This window comes from Lissotriton helveticus, chromosome 11, assembly GCF_964261635.1.
Source record: "Lissotriton helveticus chromosome 11, aLisHel1.1, whole genome shotgun sequence".
NCBI classification, from domain to species: Eukaryota; Metazoa; Chordata; class Amphibia; order Caudata; family Salamandridae; genus Lissotriton; species Lissotriton helveticus.
In genome coordinates, this window is record NC_136072.1 from 1,097,933,750 (window position 1) to 1,097,953,042 (window position 19,293).

Genomic DNA, 19,293 nt, shown 5'->3' on the forward strand with positions numbered 1-19,293 from the left:
GTGTGCAATTGATTAATCAGTAAAACTAAAGGAGGCTAAGGAGCCATTGTAGGGTTTAATTTATAGAATTGTTTGAAGCTTCATAGTAGCAGAAGGTTTCTCCTATTGTAAGGGTGCTACCATTTCTGGAATGTATCTTTTTTTTATAATTCTTTTTATTGAACAAAAACCAAAGAAACATTAACATCAGGTGTAAAACAATTAACATCATCGTGAGGCTCAGTTTGTCTTACATACAGAATCATAACGAACAATATATATAAAATTGGGGATCACAGGGATGCCTGTGCCTCTGCTTCCCTATTCCGCATCGGGGGTGTACATAGGCCACCTCGGTGACTATTCCAGGGCCCCCAAACCTTCTCCCATTTTTCCGGACAACCCGTGGCTACATATACAGCTTTCTCCCTAAACATGCACCAATCTAGGTCCTCGTACCATTTACGAATCTGGGGTGGCTGGCTGGCTCCCCACAACTGAGCGATATTTCGCTTCGCCGCCATATTCGCCAATGACATCCACTGTTTCTGATACACATTCAAATCCGTGGGCTCCCAAACATTAAGTATACATCTCCGGGCCTCCGGTCTCACCTCCTCTCCCATTACTTCTGTGATCTCATCATGTATCCTTGCCCAGAAGGTTTGTATCTCTCCACAGTGCCACAGAATATGCATAAAAGTGCCAAGTTCACCACAGCCCCTCCTACAGTCTCCGCTTACCGCCCGCCCCATATGCACTAATCTAGTCCCCGTGATGTAAGTTCTATGTAAGATCTTAAGCTGCACTAAGCGGGGTCTCATCTGAATCGCTACTACTTTAGGGGAAGCGACAGCCTCCACCCAGTACTTGTTATCTAGCACTAATCCATCCGCCTCCCATGCTGTTTTCATCTTCCCCAACGGGTCTTCCATATTATTTACCAGCTTTCTATATACTAAGGAGATAGTTTTTTCAGGGATGTGTCCATCCAGCACCCGGTCCTCAAGAGGAGAAGCCTCCTGGAGTTCCGCACCTCCGGGTATGTGAGTCAGAAGGGGATGCCTAACCTGTCGGTATCTAAAGTGTTCTTTGTCATTCAAGCTGTACTGTTGTTTTAAGGTTTCAAATGTATGTACGCTGTCTCTCCCCCACACATCCTTAATCTGACTAATTCCAATAAGGTCCCATTTCTCGAACCCTTTGGACCTCCACAGGCTTCCAAGTTTCTCCGAACTAAACAGGGGGGTGGCCAGTGTCAATCTGCCCTCCCATCCCAAACTTCTGGTAACCGAATGCCAAACTTGCACGGCGTGTGCTGTCGGTCCCATCAGTGGGAACCTCCTGGGTCTGACATACAGGGCTTTGATAATATCTCCCCCCGGCGCCTGTCCACGGTCCATAGCATACCCTGGGTCCCCAGGGGACCCATAAACCACGTGATTTACCGCTGCTAATTGGGAGGCCCAATAATACTTTCTCAAATCTGGGAGACCTATGCCTCCATCGTACCACGGGAGGGTTAATTTGACAAATGCTATACGAGGTCTTGCCTCCCAGAGGAGCTGTCTTTGAAGTGCTTCAATTTCCTTAAAATAGGATAGGGGCACCGGGTCTAGTGTGTTTTGGAGTATGTATAAGAACCGCGGCAATGCCATCATCTTAAACAACACCGCCCTCCCAAGCAGAGATAGGGGGAGAGCTTTGGAATGTATCCTTTTAATGGAAATATTCTTTGAAAAGTGTTTGCCCTAGGTGTAGTCTGCTATTACTAAAAGTTTTGAAAGCATTTTTTTAAAATTCTTTTTATCAAATCAAGGCATCAAACAGAGAAAGACACAATACAGACAAATCACATTATAATCTGCAGTACATTTGTAAAGAAAATGGGGGAGGGATGGGGAGCAGATCAAAAGTACATACTTATTAAAAGCTTCACGGGGATGGGGAAACATCAAATACTGAATTTCTAGGTGGTGTACAAATCTCTCCTCTATACTGATTCCATTGATTCCAAATTGAGGCCCATTTCCGGGGACGCCCTCTCGCAGTATGCACAGTTTTTTCTCGGAACATACTCCAGTCCAAGTCCTTTTTCCAGTTCTCGAGGGTGGAAGGCAGCTCAGCACCCCATTGTTGGGCGATATTTATTTTCGCTATCATGTATCATGTAGCTCAGTGTGGTCCACTGTGTCTGCGCATTGTTAAGATCAGTAGGTTCCCATATATTGAGAAGGCACCTTCGCGCCTCCAGCAACAGAGGGACACCCGTGACCTCTTGAATAGTATTATGAATCTAACCCCAATACTCGGCCATGTAGCGGCACTCCCAAAGAATATGTAAGAAAGTACCCACTAAGCCACATTTACGTCTACACAATCCGTCTTCCAACAACCCCATCTGTACTAGGCGAGGACCAGTTACATAGACCCTATGCAGTATTTTTAACTGTACCAATCGCAATCTTGCAGGAATAGCAACCACTTTTGGGGAGGACACAGCTGATTGCCAATCTTCATCATCCAATTCAGACCGAGCTTTACCGGTTTTGAAAGCATTTTTAGGAACTTAAACATTAAATGCTATAGCACATTTTACGATAGCACATTTTTACGGTGAGCAGCCTGTCTTATAGTATTATGAAATGCCTTTTTTAAACTGTGGCAGTCTATTCACAGTGTGTAATACATTTTGTTCAAACTGACTTACATATTTACAATGCTTTTTGTCACAGACTGGGACCTCATAGCGGTGTAAATAAATATGTCACTTTTTCCCAGTGCATCAGCCAGGATTCCACCGCAGGGATTTGTGTTTGATCCACAAACTGGCCTTTTCTACTAGTTATGATTTGGTTTGAACAGAGGGTGTGAAAGTGGCGCCCCCCCTTTTACACCAAATCGCAATGGAATACGCTAATGGTTTGCGATAGAAATTGTGGTGGCACACCGATGATCTAATGTTGACTTCCTAAAGTGAGTGGTGTCCCTTTCATGAATACAAGTTGTCCATCTGGGACAGTTTCTATCTTGTGAAAGTGTGTATTGGGCATCAAGAGGAGGTGTCCAGGGTCCTGGGGACCACAAGATACTCTTCTCCCCAGATGCCATTCAAGGACCACACATTTTTAGGGTTGAGACTGTCAGTACAAACCACTCACCCCAATCCACTCATATCCACCACACCACAATCCAATCCTCCCAACTCACCCCACTCCAATCTGCCCCACTCCGCCACACTCCAATTCGCCAGACTCCAAAGCAAAATAATCTGCCCACTCCAATCGAAAAAACAATCTGCCCCACTCCAGTCCTAAACATTGTGCCCCTCTCCAATCTAAAACAATATGCCCAGCTCCAGTCCAAAACAATGTGGCCCACTCCAATCCAAAACAATCTGCCCTGCTCCAATCCAAAAAACAGCCCACTACAATCTGACCCACTACAATCTGAAACAATCTGCCTCACTAAAATCTGCTCCACTTCAATCCAAAACAATCTGCCACACTCCAATCCAAAATAAACTGCTGCACTCAATCCGAAAGAATCAGCCCCACTCCAATCCAAAACAATGTACCCCCTTTTCAAACCGCGCCACTCCAATTCAGCCCACTCCACTCCAATCCATTTCACCACACCTAATTTACCCACTCCATCCCAATTCAGCCCACTCCAATCCACCACAATCCACCCCACTCCTGTCCAGTCCACCCCACACCAATCCAATCCTCCCCAATCCAGCCCAATCCAATCTACCCTACTACAATCCAATCCACCTCCCCCAATCCACTCCACCCCACTCCCTCCCCAATCCATCCCACTCCAATCCAAAACAATCCGCCCCACTTCAAGCTGGCCCACACCCATCTCCCCACTCCAATCCAAAACAATCTGCCCCACTCAATCCAAAACAATGTGCCCCAGTCCAATCTGCCCCACTCCAATCCAAAACAATCAGCCACACTTCAATTTGCCCCACTGCACTCTGATCCAATCCCCCACACCCCAAGCCACCCACTCCATCCTAATTCATCCCGCTCCAATCCACCACAATCAGCCCCACTTCTATCCAATCCACCTCACCTCACTCCAATCCGCCCCATCCCACCCACTACCCAATCCACCCCAGTCCCCCCCACTCCAACCCAAAATAATCTGCCCCACTCCAACCTGCCCCACTCAATCCGAAACAATCTGTCCCACTCCAATCTTGTATAATGTGCCCCACTTCAATCGGCCTCACTCCAATCCATAACAATCTGCCCCACTCCAATTCAACCCACTCCAGTCCAATCTAACCCACCTCGCCCCAGTTCACCCACTTCACCCCAATTCACCCCACCCCAATCCAATCTACAGCACTCCACTCCAGTCTACCCCACTCCAATCCAATCTACCTCACTCCAATCCAACCCTCCCCACTCACTCCCCAATTCACCACACTCCAATACAGCCACCCTCCAAATTTAACACAATATGTCCCAACCAAATCCCCAAAAATCTGCCCCACTCCAATTCAAAACATTCTGCCCCATCAAATCCCCAAAACTCTGCCCCCTCCAATCTGCCTCACTCCAATCCAATACAGTCTGCCCCACTCCAATACAAAACAATGTGCCCCACTCCAATCAAAAACAATCTGAGCCACTCCAATTCGCCCCACTCCAATCCACCTCACTCCAAACCAGTCCACCTCACCCCAATCCAGTCATCTCACTCCCAATCCAGCCAAATCCAATCTACCCCACTCCAATCCACCTCACCCCACTCCAGTCCTCCACACCCCAATCCACCCCAATCCAATCCACCCCACCCCAATCCACTTCACTCCACTCCAATCCATTCCACCTCAATCCAATCCATCCAGATTTAATCCAATCCACCCCATTCCATCCAGTCCACCTCATTCCAATTCCCTACACTGAAATCCAATCTACTCCACTCCAATCCACCTTCCCCATGTCAATCCAATTCACCCCACTTCGTTCTACCCACTCCACTCCATTCCATTCTACCAACTCCATTTCACCCCACTCCAGTCCACCCCAGGCAACTCCACTTCAATCCCCCCTCACCAGTCCACCCCACTCCACCCCTGTCCAATCCACCTCACTCTACTACAATCCACCCCACTCTACCCCAATCCAATCCAGCCCACCCAGTTCTGTCCACACCACTCAATCCAATCCATCCAGACATCCACACTTCAATCCACACACCCCACTTCAATCTAATCAATCCCACTCCAATACAATCCACCCCCTCCAGTCCAGTCCAATCCACCTCCTCCACTCTACTCTAATTCACCTTACCCCACACCACCCTACTCTAAACCAATCCACCCCAATCCACCCAAACCAATCTAATCCAGCCCAATCCAATCTACCACACCCAATTAAAAAAAATCCCACTCCAATCCAATACACCTAATTCAGTCCACCCACTCCAATACACCCCACTCCACTCAATCAAACCAAGTCTAACTCAATTCAATCCACCCCAATCTACTCCAATCCAATCCAATCCACCCCACTACCTCAATCCTCTCCAGCCCACTCCACCCTATTCCACCCCACTCCACAGCAGTCTACTGTACTACACTTCACTCTACAACAGGGCACTCTATGACACTGCACTGAACCACTGAACGCTACTCCCCTCTACTCCTCTCTATGACACTCAAGGGCTTATTTATGACCCCCTGCGTCACTTTTGCGCCGCCCGTACGTCACTTGTTGTGACGCACTGGAGGCGTAAAAAATGCACCATAGTGCGTTATATTTACAAAGTAACGCATCTAGGTAGATGCGTCACTTTGTAAACCCCTTCGCCACATTATACCTGCGTCAGGTATAATGTATGCAGGGTGGGCGTTCTGACGCAAGTAAGCCTTGTAGAAGTGACGCAGTGAAATCTATGAGATTTCACTGCGTCACTTCTAGGGCGCAAATGCATCAATATCTTACGACTGCAATTAAAAAGATGGCACCCAATTAACAGACATATTAACACCTCCATTCACTTTCTGCTGTCAAATAAATGAAGGCCTTGAAATTGGAGAGTGAAATGCTCATGAGGAAAGTCTTTTGCATGTACTTTAGGAAAACATACTAATACCTGACAGGTTAAAATATGCTGAATCAGCAACTAGGTTGGATGTGATCTCTGAAGTACTAGGGATGTAGTTGACGACAAATTGTTTTAAGGTTTTAATATTAGGAAATAAGGGTCTGATATAAACAGGTTGGTTTGCAAACCAATTAGTGTTTTTTTCACATCATCTGCTTTGATGCTCCACCTTTATTATTGCTCTGCAACCTGTGTAGTAATAAGTTACATTCACAGGTAGAATTGTTAGGAAGCCACAGAAATTTCTTAATGTAATAAGCATGAGATAGGAGACCTTTGTGAATAGGGATGACGCCTGTAGGGGACAATAGACCGCCATCCATGCATTTACATCGACTGAACGATTTTTTTTAAAGCAGACCTTGTCCCTTGAATGACAGGGTCTGCTTTAAAAATAAGTATTGGCAAAGCCAATAGTTCACGCCTATTAGAGAGAGCTATTGGCTTTGTCAATGTGATTTTTGCCATGTGGTACACCAGTGTGACTGCTGTTCAGCACGGCTAAATGTTAGTGGCGTGCAGCATCCTAGAGTGGATTTGTGTGAGTAGAGTGTCGTAGACTGGATTTGTTGGAGAAGAATGTCATAGAGTGGAGTAGGGGGAACAGAGGGCCTCATTGCTGAAAAGCGACGCACCCTCTTTTTGGAAGAAACCTTCTCTTCCTGAATAATTTTTCTCCTCATATCATGTGCGTAAGACACTTTGGCCCTCATTAGGATGTCGGTCGGAAAGCATCCAACCATAGATCGGACGATTTCCGACAGACATCCTTGGTTTGAATTCAGATCGCTGTATTAGGATCTGAAAAGTGACGCATTGCTGAGTGAAAACAGCGATGCGTCACTTTTCATTGCACCCTCCTTGCGACATGCTGGATGCAGGCGTAAGACTGATGCAGGTACATTTGAAATGGGACTTGCCCATGTGAAATGACCCATTGATGGAGTTGCGTCACTATCGTGACACATACTGTAAATATGACGCAACCAGCATGTCGCAAGGAGGGTGCAATGAAAAGTGACGCATCGCTGTTTTCACGCAGCAATGCGTCACTTTTCCTATCGTAATACAGAGATCTGAATTTAAACCAAGGTTGTCTGTCGGAAATCGTCCGACCTATGGTTGGATGCTTTCCGACCGACATCCTAATGAGGGCCAGAGTGTCTTTTGCACATGATATGAGGAGATAAATTATTCAGGAAGAGAAGGCTTCTTCCAAAAAGAGGGTGTTAAAGCAATCTTCAATTGATTAAAGATTTAGAAAAAAATCCATCTACAGCAAGATTAATATTAACCCTTTCCGTGCTGATGACGGAACCGCTCCGTCATCAGCCTCGGTGGCGCTGTGCTGATGATGGAGCGGTTCCGTCATGGCCCGCCCGGCGCGCCGGCGCGGCGCTGACTTCGCGCTGTGTTCTATTAAGCAGGCGGGGCCATGACGGAACCGCTCCGTCATGAGCACAGCTCAACCGCGACTGTTGACGGAGCGGTTCCGTCACCAGCATGGGCGCGCCGCGCGCCCCCCGCCCCCTTAGCGCTGCGGTGGAATAGCCGCCGCAGCGATGAGGTTGATAGCTATATTAATGGCAGTTAATCATGTTATTACCTTCAAATGTTTTAATTGCGGTTTTCAGTAAAATATCGATATGCAATCCCAGTAAGGGACATTCTTGTTTTTTTAAGAATCGTGAAAGCAGTTTTTTTGTTTTCTAGAAAGAATTTCTTTAAACAAGCAATGGCAAATGGGCAAGCAATATGAGCTTTGACAATCGGGTGGGGGTGGTTAATGGGAGAAAGGTGGAATGGGGTGGATAAGGGGATGATTTAAAAAGCGACATGAAGATGCCAGCGCTGGCCGCTTCGTAGAGCTCTTTAAGTCGAGAATGCAGAAAGGGGAATAGAAACATGGGGCAAAGGATACACATAATCCAGGGGTGGCAGCGAAACATCCGTTGCATAAAGATCCTGAGGGGAGGTGGTGGTAGGTCCCGCGTCAGACACGTCAGGTGTAGAACAAGGAATCGTTTGTAACCCAATCGTGGGATTTACTCAGAGACAATTTTAATGTCACAAATAGAGATTAATTTGTAAACCAAAATACTTGTAAGATTTTGTCCTGCACTCATTTATTTCCAACTGTATGGGTGTAACATGTTTTTTGTCTATTACGTTTCATATGTAGATGTGGTTGGTGTGATGTTATACTCAGATAAATCTATAACATTATTCATCCGTATTCTATGCGCACTTAAAAAGTAATTTTATAGTTGGGCAAGTTGTTTTCTGTGCTTGCTCAGTGCCTGGAGCTGGCATCCTTCACATTGCATTCCAGACTCCACAATAATTCGGGTGGAGTGCGGGACTGGATATTTTTGGATGTTATGTGCAGGTTCTCCTGCCTTCAGCTAAATAAACCTTTCTTCGCAAAAATTACGCACGGTCTCTGGGACATATTACCAACGATTAGCGATATTTACCGCTAACGATGCTTAGCTACAAATTTATTAACGCTAAGCATCGCCGGAAATTATCGCAGAAATAACTTGCTATTAGCAAGGTTTATCTCAGAAGTGATAAAAATCCTCGCGCTAACTGCCAAATGAGAGATTATCCCTGGAAAATCAACGATAATCTCTCGAAGTATGGCGTTAGCTTGATGATAGGGGCTCACAAACTTAGCCATGATATTCACCTTCCATAGGATATCATGGCTAAGTCAGGAAAATACCAGGTGTAAAAAAAAGCAGTGCTAACCGCGGTTAGCGCTGCTTTTTTTTAATCACTAACAGGGTTAGCGAAATCCTTGATAATAGTAGAAATGTTGCTTAACAACATTTCTCCTATTATTTTTCTCTGTAACGCCCCCTTTGCATCTCATTAGAGATGCAAGGGGAAGCGTAGAGAAAAAGGGTGCTAACATGCGAATTTGCGTGTTAGCACCCTGTTGCTGATAGGGAGATAATTTTATCTCCGCTTTCTTGGCTTTTAAAGCCAAAAAAGCAGAGATAAATCCGTTGATAATATGCCCCTCTGTCCCTTCAATTCAACGAATGTATTTAAGATTGATAATTTGCAAATGTCTAGAACCAGTGGTCAAAGTGCATTAAAAAAGTATGGGAACTGTTATGCTGTACGCTCAGGGGGCAGAGTGCGTGAGTAATGGGGCAGGGGCGTGTGTCAAAGGTGTGGCTACAAATCTAAATATTCTTTAACTTTTTTCGCTCTTTCACCTTCAGGTAACTACATATAAAATAAGGCACATAAAATAAAAAAATTAATGCAAGTTAAGGTAAGCAGTGGGAAACACACTATCATACTTATAAAACCTTAATAAATTATTGCCCTGCAGAGGTATGTGCCTGTAACCAGAGAGCCACAACATTGATACCTGGTTGGTGCAGTGGAGAATAGTGACTTGTTTATGTTTAGTGCTGCAAGGTCCCAGTCTGTGACATAAAACACTGTGAGTGTGTAAGTCTTTATTTTAAACTTGAATTAAACACAGTATAAGATAGGCTGATACAAATGCACAAAAAATTTTAAGATAAGAAAGTGCTTCCAAAATATAAATTTCAGTGATACCTAGACTGTACATAGTGTAATTTTATTTTTTAATTGTCTTTTTAAAAGACACACTTCACAGCTTAGGGGAACTCCCTTGGAGACCAGCATGTAATCCCTCTGAACAGCATTTCCGCCCTAAGGCTTACGATGCTCGTTTTCTGACTGACTTTCCATGCCAGGCTTTCCATCATAGAAAGCCTGTCGGAACGCGAGTTTGGGGGTCCCTAGCAGGGCTCCCTTCACCCTGCGGCCTCGGTTGGGGGCTGAGGGAGCACCTATGGTGCCCCCCTGTTACTTCCCGCACTGGGTGGCAGGCACCTTGAGGTGCCTATCACATGGGATTAACAGAATCTCCTATTTTTCTATGGGAGCTTGTGCTACGGCGGTTTATGGCTGCAGCACAAGCTCCCATAGAGAAATGGGAGTATGCGACCACCCCAGGTGCTGTCACATGTGATTACGTTGTCGGACGGAGGCAACTCTGACCGACATCGTAATCGAGCCCTAAGTAACAAGTTGTTATTAATTATATGCGATGTGTGGGCTGCTGGGTTTGTATGGGTATAGGGTGGGAAGCTAATTAAGTAATAATTAATTAACAATTAATTTATTATTAATTATTTAATTGATAGCAAAAAATGTAAATCGTGTAATAATTATATTTTGGAAGTTTATATATTACGTGCAGGCTGTTGGGTTTGTCGTGGTAATGGGTGGGAAGTTAATTAAATAATAATGAATGATCAATTTATTATAAATGACTTAATTGATTAATAATTATGTAAATTGTGTAATAATTGTATTTTTGAGTTATATATTAGGTGCGAGCTGGTGGGTTTGTAGGGGCAAAGAGAGAGAGGTTCATTATTAATTAATTAATGGAGAGCAAGACCTCTGACCTCCTGGTCAGGGACTCTGTACTCTGCCCCAGCAGCTCCGCTGTTGTGCCGCTGCGCTGACCCCTTCACCTCAAAGCTTGTAGGTGTTTGAGGCCCTCCTCCACTTGCAGGTTCCTACCTGCGCCTCATCCCTGGTGGTCCAGTGGGAGGGCCTTGCTCTTCTGCTGGTCCGCTGTTGTCTGTCTTGTGTTTGTGCCTGTTTTTTGTTGTTTGTCTGTCTTTTGTTATTTGTGACTTGTAATTGTAATTGTTGTTCTTATTCTGTTTATTTTGCCTGTTTTTTTATTGTTTTTTGTACCTGTGCCATTTTTGTGTCCTCCATGCCGATTTCGCCATCCTTTCCCACCGCTGCTGCCCCTGAGGCCCCTCCTCCCTGCCGGTTCCCGCTGCCGCCTCTCACCTGCGCTTCCCTCCCCATTCCCTATTTAATGGTGGCCTTGCGCCGCTGCCACGCTGAAGGAGTGCAAAAGGCAACCCCGTCTGCGCCCGTCCGCGGCCCGACCATTGCTAGGGACCCTGGTTCTCCGAACACCCACCACTATGAATCAGCTGCCCTACTTGCAATCAACCCCAGAAGGAACAACTGCCAGCTGTCTACGCCAAACACCACCCATGGCCAGTTCTTCTGCCAACACTGCCGACAATCCTTCACCACCCTTGGCACCCCCATGCCAGACGCCAGGCACCCGATGCCCTGAGGTGCATCCTCCTCAACGTGCCCTCCCTGCACAGACATGCTGTAGATATCTGGGACCTCCTCGACACCCTCTCGCCAGACGTCGCCTTCTTCATGGAAACATGGACCAACTCCACCTCTGTCCCTGACATCGCCACCGCCATCCCCGACGGATACAAGATCCAGAGGAAGGACCGCCCCAACCGCCCACGGGGAGGACTCACCACATCCACCACTGAACACCTCCATTTCCAGATCCCGACCAGCCCCAGAACGACCTTATGAGGCACCCTCGCCTACAGACCTCCCGGAACTCGAACCGCGTACCACCTACCTCATTGTGCCCCACGCCATCGCCTCCATAGACTACATACTCATTGGAGACCTCAACTTCCACCTCAACAACCTCAGCGACCACAACACCGCCACCCTCCAGGACAACCTCGACAACCTCAGACTGAAACAACTCATCACCACCCCTACCCACAAGGCAGGACACACCCTCTGACCCATCTTCGCAGGAGGTAACAACGTCCATTTCAGCCACACCAAGCAACCCAACTGGATTGACCACCACTGTGTACACTTCCATGTCAACAAACCCACCACACCCAAATTTACACCCCACCCTCCACGAAGGAACTGGAGCAAGGTCACAGAGGAGCACCTCAACTCCACCCTCAACTGCGAAGCTCCCCCACCTCGACCAATGCCAACTCTGCAGCCAAAGAACTTCACAGATAGATCACTAACTGTGCAGATGAGCTCACCCCCTCCGCAACCCCGACAGATAGTGCCCCAGGAAGGCCACCTGGTTCACCATCAGCCTCCAAGAATCCAGACGCACCTGCAGACGTCTTGAGAAGAATTGGAGAAACATCAAAACTTTGGAAGACCGCTCCAAAGAACTCCATGACAGAATGCCACCAACTCATCAGATCCACCAAGAGGGTCTTCATCCGAAACAAAATCCACACCAACATCAGCAGCTCCAAGGAACTCTTCAACATCATTCAGGAATTCACCAAGGCGCCCAGCGAAGCCATGGACGTCACACCCTCCCAGGACCTCTGCAACACACTCAGCTCCTACTTCCACCTGAAAATAAGATCCCTCTACAACAACTTCAACAAACAGAGCCCGGAGACCGAACCCACTCTGCCCCCCAGCAACGACAGTTAGACTACCATCTCCTCCTGGACCCCAGTCACCGCCAAAGACACCTCAGCGACCATGAAAGGCATTCACTCAGGAGCCCCCACAGATCCCTGCCCACCACCCATCTTCCACAGAGCGGCCGCTGCCATTGCACCGGAGCTATGACGCACCATCACCTCCTTCGAAGCCGGCACATACCCGACGACTGGAAACGCGCAGAAGTCAAGCCCCTCCTCAAGAAACCCTCAGCAGATTTGACGGACCTCAAGAACTACCGACCCATCTCTCTCCTCCCTTTCGCAGCCAAAGTCACCGAAAAGATCGTCAACATCCAACTAACAAAATTCATCGAAGAGAACTCCATCCTCGACCCCTCCAAATCCGGATTCTGCAGCAACTACAACACTGAGACCGCCCTACTCACCGCTATAAGATGACATCCACAAGCTCATCGACCAAGGACACACTGCGGCCCTGATCTTGGTCGACCTCTCTGCAGCATTCGACACGTCTCCCACTGCACTCTCACTGCCAGACTCCACGACGCCGGCATACAGGGAACTGACTGGCTATGCTTCTTCCCCACCAGCAGAACCCAAAGAATCCGACTTCCTCTCTTTTTCTCCAAACCCACAGAGATCCGTTGCGGAGTACCCCGAGGATCATCGCTCAGCCCCATGCCCTTCAACATCTACATGGTCCCCCCCGCCGCCATCGTCAGACAGCATGGAGTCAGCGTAGTATCCTACGCCAACGACACCCAGCTCATCCTCTCCCTCACCAAGGACCCCCACACCACCAGACTCGGCTTCCGGGAAGGAATGAAGGACGTCGCATCCTGGGTGAGCAGAAGCTTCCTTAAGCTCAACTCGGAGAAGACAGAAGCCCTCGTCCTCGGACCCTTCCCCTCTGCATGGGACAACACCTGGTGGTCCACTGGCCTCGGCAGCCGTTCCACCCCCATGGACCAGGCCGAGAACCTCAGCATCATACTCGACTCCTCCCTCTCCATGGCCCGACAGATCAACACTGTCACCTCCACCTGCTTCAACACTCTCTGCATCCTTCGCAAGACCTTCAAATGGATCCTCCAGAATCAAGAAAGACTGTCAACCACGCACTCATAACCAGCAGATTGGACTACGGAAATGCCTCTACGTCGGGATTAACAAATCTCAGCCAGACTGGTCCTCTGCATTCCTCGACACAAACAAATCACCCCACTGGCTCCCGGGTGAGAATAGAGTAACCTTCAAGACACTCACCCATGCATACAAATGCCTCCACAACACCAGACCCCAATATCTCAATGAAAGAATCGCCTTCCACGTACCCAAGATAAACCTCCTATCTGCCGACCTTGTCCTCGTCGAAACACCGCACATCCACAGAACCAGAAAAGGTGGAAGAGCCTTCTCCTACCTCATGGCAAATACCTGGAACGAGTTCCCGATCAACATCAGAAGCGCCCCCACTCTGCACATCTTCAGGAAGCCCCTTAAGACCTGGCTCTTCGACTGACCGGAGCTGCTCCCCCCAGGGCCTTGAGACCCTTACGGGTGAGTAGAGCGCTTCACAATTCCCTGATTGATTGATTGAAATTATACATTTTTAATAGATTAATGATTATATTAATTGTGTTGCATTTATTTATTTAGGTTATATTTTAAGTGTGGGCTTCTAGGTGTGTGGTGGTATCGTGTGGTAATTTAATTAAGTAATAAATAAATGGAATTTTTTTAATTGATAATTAATTAATGATTTGTTTACTAATCATGTCAATTGTTTATTTTTTATTTTTAGATTTTTTTGTGTTAATAACGTTTATATTAAGAGTTTTATATTTGTTATAAATGAATGGGTTTAGTGTTTCATATATGTTATGTGTTTGAAGTGAAGTACTTTCCCTACTGTTGCAATGACTGGAGTGGGAATAGTAAATTTGACCTCTCCGAAGTCCATCACTTTCCCTACTATTACACAGACTGGAGTGGGAATAATAAATGTTACCCCTCCGAAGTTCATTGCTTTCCCTACTGTTGCACAGAATGGAGCGGGAATAGTAAATTACCCCTTCGGAGTCCAACGATTTCCCTTCTGTTGCACAGACTTGAGTGGGACTAGTAAATGTTCCCCCTCCAAAGTCCAATAGACTGGAGTGGTAATAGTATATCTATTATTCCCAGACTTTAATACTTTTTTAATATTGTTTAAATATATCTAATATTCTTTCTTTATTTGATTAATTTGATATTATTTGTAAATATGTATTTTTTTGTAATATTTTAAAAAAAATATTTTCAGTAAATGTATTTTTTTAGATTTAATTGATTTGGTAATGTATTGAATATTTTGCATTTGAATTATTCACAGAAATAATGTGTCAACAATATTGATCACACAAATGTTGTTTCCTTATACTTATAAAAGTAGGTAGAAAAATAAAGAAACATATATATCATTTCGCACTAATATTGTTAAAAAACATAAATATCATTTTTAATATATATATATATAGTTTAAAATGTAAGTAACCTTTAAAACTACAAATATAAATATATATATACGTATAAACATACACACAAATATATATTGATATATATATGTTTTTATAGTAGTAAATAAAAAAACACACAAATGTAATATGATGTAAAATATATATATTTATTGGTGTATGTTTATACGTATATATATTTATATATGTTGTTGTAAATGTTACTACAATTATTTAATTAACATTATATCAATGTTATATATTAAAATATTTAAGATTTGCTATTTTAAACAATATATATATCTATATTAAGAAAAGGAAGGGATGCATCGCAAGCGCTGCCCAATGGGAAGGAAGTAAAGAAGAGCGACAATGATGCCAACGAATGGACCAGCCATAGGGGGGTTCCAAGCCCATTATTGGACACAAGAACCTCACAAGCAAGATCACATGCACTACCTCAGGCCTCGCAGGCTCGATCTAACATGACAAAAACGTGAAAGAAACTGCAGGCCGTGGTTTAGGTGGTTCTCAAGCCCAACCCCCTACAGATTATGGAAATGCCACCGATTGCATAAAAGTAAGAGATTGACTGTTTATCTATTCAAAAGCATTAATAATATGCCGTGAGATAGTAGGGAAGAAGAGAAATTCCTCCTGCAGATGTCTATGCAGATGCACCAACCTGGTCACTATCAAGCCAAATCTTAGGTCCACAGTAATTTCTAATTTATGGAATAATGCTGTCAACTACCACAGACTTATGTCTTTATGTGATTCAGAAAACAACAAATCTATGATCATTTACACAAAGAATATTTATGGAATTATCTGATAATACAGTAAGCATTTATCTGCTACTTACAATCAGATCCAACAATGCTTAGCTGACCCCCATTTTTCATCTTCTAACTTCATAACCATTGGATGAGACTTTGGCATCCAAAATTTACAAATGTATTAGAGACAATAATAAGTCCAGTCTGCAAAAAATAAAATATGACTGGGAAAAGTAACTGGAATTAAGTATATTAGAAGAAGTTTAGTAGAGTCATCTTAAAAGTATTCCCAAGATAAGCCTTTCTCTTGCAAGTGTATTCACGTAAGAAGAAATAATTTTAGATTCAAATTACTTTACTAACTTTTACCATGATGTACTTATGAGCATAATAAAATTGTAACATTCACCAGGGACAAAGCCCCAAGGCAAGTGTGCGACATTACATTTCCTAATGAAATAAAAAGAGAAAACTAACAGCCTGATTCATCATTCTCCCGTTTTGCGAGCCCCTAATAGCGATTCATAAGGAATCGCTATTAAGGACTTGCAAAACGGGATTCATGAAGAAATTGCATAAAGAAATGCGATTCCTACACATTCCTTATTTGCGATTAGCAAATTGCTAATCGCAAATAAGGAATAACTCCCCATTCATTCCTATGGGCCTAAAGGCTCATAGGAATGAATGGGGAGTTATTCCTTATTTGCGAATAGCAATTTGCTAATCGCAAATAAGATAGCGATTTCAAGGGTGCCAGGGGTGTCCAAAGGACACCCTGTAGCACCCCTGAAATGTAATCTACATTGGTGTTGCGCACACACATGTCCAAAGGACATGTGTGTGTGTGTGTAACATGCAACTTAGAAAAATGCATTTAAATGCATTTTTCTAAGTTTTCGCTATGTACCACGAGGTTTGACCTCGCGGTAAATAGCGGCCCAAAATTGCGAATTCGGTATTTTAAAATGGTTCATGAATTGCATTTAAGGAATCTCAAATAGAGATTCCTTAAATGCAATTACTCGCAAATATGCGAATTCTTTACTAGCGAATTTTGCATTTGGGATGATGAATCCCAAATGCAAAAATTGCGAGCGCAATTAAGCTTGATGAATCAGGCTGTAAGAAAATAACACATTCCCGAAGAAATAATTTTAAAGGATTTTTTGATTTCCAGAATGTAATCACGTTCAATCTTTAAAAAAAATATCAACCTGTCGAAGATGCATCTCTTAAAATGCTAGGGCCTCATTTATGAGACTGTGCGTCACTTTTACGCCGCCGGTGCGTCACTTTTTGTGACGCACCAGTGGTGTAAAAAATGCGCCTTGTTGCACCATATTTACAAAGTGACGCATCTATGTAGATACGTCACTTTGTAAACCCCTGCGCCACATTATACCTGCGCCAGGTATAATGTATGCAAGGGGGGCGTATTGATGCAAGGAAGGGTCGTAGAAGTGACACAGTGAAATCTATGAGATTTCACTGCGTCACTTTTAGGACGCCGTTGCGTCAAAATCTTACGCCTGCCTTACAGTAGGCGTAAGACTGACGCAGGCCCTTTCACATGGGGCTTGCCCCATGTGAACGGGCGCATTGCTGGAGTTGCGTCACTTTTGTGACACACTCCAGCAATGCGTCACTTTTGCGCTTACAGATATGTCAGAAATACTGACATATCTGTAACTCCTTGCGACATGATGCGTCATACATTAAATATGACGCATCAGGAATGTCGCAAGGAGTGCGCACTTAGAAGTGACGCATCGCTGCTTTCACGCAGCGATTCGTCATTTCTCATAAATGAGGCCCCCGGGTCTCTCATATGTTGTTTGAATACTTATTAGCCAAAGTTTTTGAAAATAGGTTTTCAAAAGTATTTCGTTATTCTAGAAGTAGAAATGTTAATGGATCCAGTTATGATTTTGTTCCACCTCCTTCATTAAAACTTGAAATGCCTTTGAAAGACAGTGGCTGGCAAAACATTAATGATATCAAAATCCGTGCTCCTTTGGAATTGGAAAACAGCATTGCAACTACTCACCGATAATTGGTTAATGCAGATGTCTTCTATAACCCTTCTAAAACAGCTTTTTTTACATTAAGGAAAAACTGAACTTTTTTGTGAACATTTGGGATGAGTTTTTGCCTAATTACGAGTATGATTCTGTCTGAAGTTTGAATGTGGTTTTACGATACTAATTGAAATGTTAACTTTTCTCTGCTTTATGTATGTGTCAATTTCCTTTCTTTTGTTATCTGGCATGCTAAGTTTCATTTATTTATTCAAGAACATTTATCAACAACAGTTTTTAAAAATAAATGCAAGAGGAATATAACAGTTGTCATTTGTTAAACCCTCTTATCCACCTAAACATCCTGTTCGAGTGCTCTTAAATATTCAGGCACAATGCAAATATTTAAATGGAATCTGTGCTGCTGAACATCTCCAAAAGCTTAACATTGACTGTCTAAACCACGTGATGAATTTATTTAGAAAGTAGTAAACATTAAGGGGCTCATTATGATGTCAGGCGGAATGACTTCTGCCTGACATCGACCCCGTCCTGGGACGAACCAACACCCTGTCGGCGGACCCGACCGCCTCATTAGGATGTGACAAAACACTGTTCAGTCGCATTCCTATATTTCACTATGGGAGCATGCATTATGGCCATAAACCGGCTGTAATGTATGCTCCCATAGTGAAATGGGATGTGTAGTTCATCCCTGCACCCCTTGGCAGGCACCTCATGGTGCCTGCTACAAGGTGCATGGATCAACAACGAGGCACCATAGGTGCCCCCTCGGCCTCCAACCGGAGGCCATGCACCAAAGAGGGCCCTTCTGGGGGCTCCCAAACACACTTTTCCGTCATGGTTTCCATGTCGGACAGACTGGCATGGAAACCATGTTGGAAACGTTCATCGTAATCTCAAGGGTGGAAAGGCCTGTCCTTTTGGATTACTAGCCGCTCTGACTGGCCGACGGGCTCCATGAGCCTGTCATATGCAAGCTGGAATGACCGTCCGGTTTCCTCTTCGACCGTCTCCATCATAATGAGGTGGTCAGAAAGGAAACCGAACGGATTGGTGTCACTATATCGCGGATTATTACAACGCATTCCGTTACATCGGAATTTTTACAACGCAGGATCTATTACATCGGATGCCATTACAACGCATGGCATTACATCGCAGATGCTATTACAACGCATGGCATTACATCGTAAGTATAGGTAAGTATACTTTTTAAAAAAAATGTAATTAATTTAATTTAATTAATTTAATTTATTTAATTTAATTAAAATACATTTTAAAATAGTAGTTAATTTAATTTAATAAATTTAAATCTATTTATTTAATTTAATTTTAATAAAAATTGTAATTAATTTTAATTAATTAATATAATGAAATTATTTTAATTTAAATATGTTTAAAATTGTAATGAAATTAAATTAATTAAAATAATTTTTTTAATTTAATTAATTTAATTAAAAATGTAATTAATATAATATAATTAATTTAATTTAATAAATATATTTTAATTAATTTATAAATGGTAACTATAATTTATTTAGCCCTAATCACAAACCCAACCCTTAACCCT